Genomic DNA, 2,925 nt, shown 5'->3' with positions numbered 1-2,925 from the left:
GAATTTATGTAAAGAATCGAGCCCAAAACGCACAACACTTGGCCGCTCGCACAAGCCCATTCGGGCCACATTTTTTACATCCGAACCAATAGGGCAGCCCAAGAAAGGGTTCGGCCCACCCCTATCTACACGAAAACATATCCCATCTTAGGGATTAGCTCCTCATAATTCACAACACACCAAACCCTAAATATCCTTTGCTCTCACTCTCTAACTCGACGGCAAACATCCCCATCTCTCGAAGCTTTCTTGCTTGGATCGATCCTATCCTTCTCTCAATCGGTTAGTGTTGTAGTATTGATTGTATGATGTTGTGATCCATTTGTATTACATGATGGTTTAGTGATATCTTGTGTTTGAATATGATGAAAGTTGTTAAGTTTTAGTTTATGTAAATCGACTCACATGTATAGCATCTTAGATTAATATGGAGTTGTTAATCATATGATGTGGTTGATAATCTAGAATCGATTGCATGTTAACCGGCTGTTAGACGAGTATAGGTGGATAATGTGTTGGATTGTTATGATGATATGCACGAAAGTGATCTAGAACATGAATATGTTATTATGATCAAAGGTTAAGATTGTTGTTCATGCTTGACACGATTAGGGTTCTCAAGATGGTAGATAATTGCTTGTTTTAATCGAATGATTGTATAATTTGGAAACTGTTATCTTGATTCAATGTAAGATAGGAAACTGTTGATTAATTGTAACTAAATAGCATAAAATCCGGATGGTAAAACGGATCGCACAAGTTCCCTCTCAGTCACACAAGATCAGGTCACACAAGACCTGATCTGATCGCACAAGAGCCAATCGCACAAGCTAGGTACAACTGTTTAAACTCAAGGTATAAGTTAGCTATGCATGATCGCACAAGACCTTGTGGATCGCACAAGATGATGCCGACCGCACAAGGCTTGGGGCCACACACGAACCACTTGGACCTTTATACGGTTGGGCCTCAAAGCCCAATCCCAATCGCACAGGGATTGATCATTCGCACAAGACCACCCGGACCGCACAAGACTCATGATTAATTGTTGGGCCGTATGCATGTTGGACTATTTATGTTATTTGGGCCGGGCATATATTGGATCGCACAACATGTTGTGGATCGCACAAGGTTGTGCTGATCGCACAACATGTTGGGTCGGGTAGTGTTTGGGTTTCAACTACCCACTCGCACAAGATGCTATTGGGCCTACATTGTTATCTCAGCCCAATACATCCTGATCACACAAGTTTGTATATGTTATGCACTTAACTGTTAACGTGTTTGCCATGATCAAGACATGTTCGAAACCTGTTAGCTTATGTGTAAACATACGTGTATTACATGAACCTAGACTTGACTTGTATGGTAACCATGTTAGGACGGTACCAAGTGCACCATCTACACCGATCACAGGAGTCTCGAGCATATCTTCAAGCAAAAGGAATTGAACATGCGTCAACGACGACGGGTCGAGTTACTGAACGATTACGAATGTGCCATCAAGTACCATCCGGGCAAAGCCAACGTGGTGGCCGATGCCCTCAGTCGAAAAGATACTACACCTAGGCGTGTACGAGCATTGCAACTCACTATTCAGTCTAGTCTTCCTTCCCAGATACGAGATGCTCAGGTAGAAGCATTGAAACCAGAAAACGACAGGGCTGAAGCCTTACGCGGTTCAAGGCAACGATTAGAACAAAAGGAAGACGGCGCTTACAACGTAACAGGACGCATCTGGGTCCCACATTATGGAAACTTACGCGAGCTGGTGATGGATGAAGCACATAAGTCTCGCTACTCAGTACATCCTGGTTCAGATAAGATGTACCACGACCTTAGAACTACGTATTGGTGGCCTAGCATGAAGGCCCACATAGCAACTTACGTCAGCAAATGTTTGACTTGTGCGAGAGTCAAGACGGAATATCAGAAACCATCAGGCCTATTTCAGCAACCAAACATACCACAATGGAAATGGGAGGAAATTTCCATGGATTTTGTTACTGGCCTGCCTAGTTCTCAACGAGGTAACGATACCATTTGGGTGATCATGGATCGACTCACTAAGTCTGCACACTTCTTAGCCATCAAGGAAACAGACAAGTTCTCTACTCTGGCAGACATTTACTTAAAGGAAGTGGTTTCGAGGCACGGGGTGCCCACCTCCATAATTTCCGATCGTGATGCACGTTTTACTTCGGAACTGTGGCAAGCAATGCACAAATCCTTTGGCTCACGTTTGGACATGAGCACATCTTATCACCCCCAGACGGATGGGCAGTCTGAGCGTACTATACAGACTCCAGAAGACGTGCTTAGGGCATGTGTGATTGACTTTGGCCACAGCTGGGAAAAGCATCTGCCATTAGTAGAATTTTCATATAATAACAGCTACCACACCAGCATTCAAGCCGGTCCATTTGAGGCATTGTACGAGCGTAAATGTCGACCACCTCTATGTTGGGCAGAGGTGGGTGATAGTCAGATTATTGGTCCAGAACTTGTGGTAGACGCAACGGAAAGAATTGCTCAGATACGGCAACACATGGCGGCGGCTCATGACGGTCAGAAAAGCTACGCTGATAAGCGCAGGAAACCACTTGAGTTCCAGGTTAGGGATCGAGTGCTACTCAAAGTCTCACCTTGGAAAGGTGTAGTTCGTTTTGGCAAAGAGGCAAGCTCAATCCGCTGTATGTTGAACCGTTCGTAATCATAGAAAGAATAGGCAAAGTGGCCTACAAACTGAACCTACCAGCAGAACTTGGTGGAGTTCACAATGTCTTTTACGTGTCGAATCTGAAGAAGTGTCTGTCAGATGAGACCCTCATAGTTCCTCTCAAGGAACTCACTATCGACGAACAGTTGCGATTCGTCGAGGAACTAGTTGAAATCACGGATCAGGATGTTAAGGTCCTCAAGCAC

This window comes from Helianthus annuus, chromosome 9 (assembly GCF_002127325.2).
Source record: "Helianthus annuus cultivar XRQ/B chromosome 9, HanXRQr2.0-SUNRISE, whole genome shotgun sequence".
Lineage (NCBI taxonomy): Eukaryota > Viridiplantae > Streptophyta > Magnoliopsida > Asterales > Asteraceae > Helianthus > Helianthus annuus.
Note: the sequence above shows the minus strand (reverse complement) of the source record.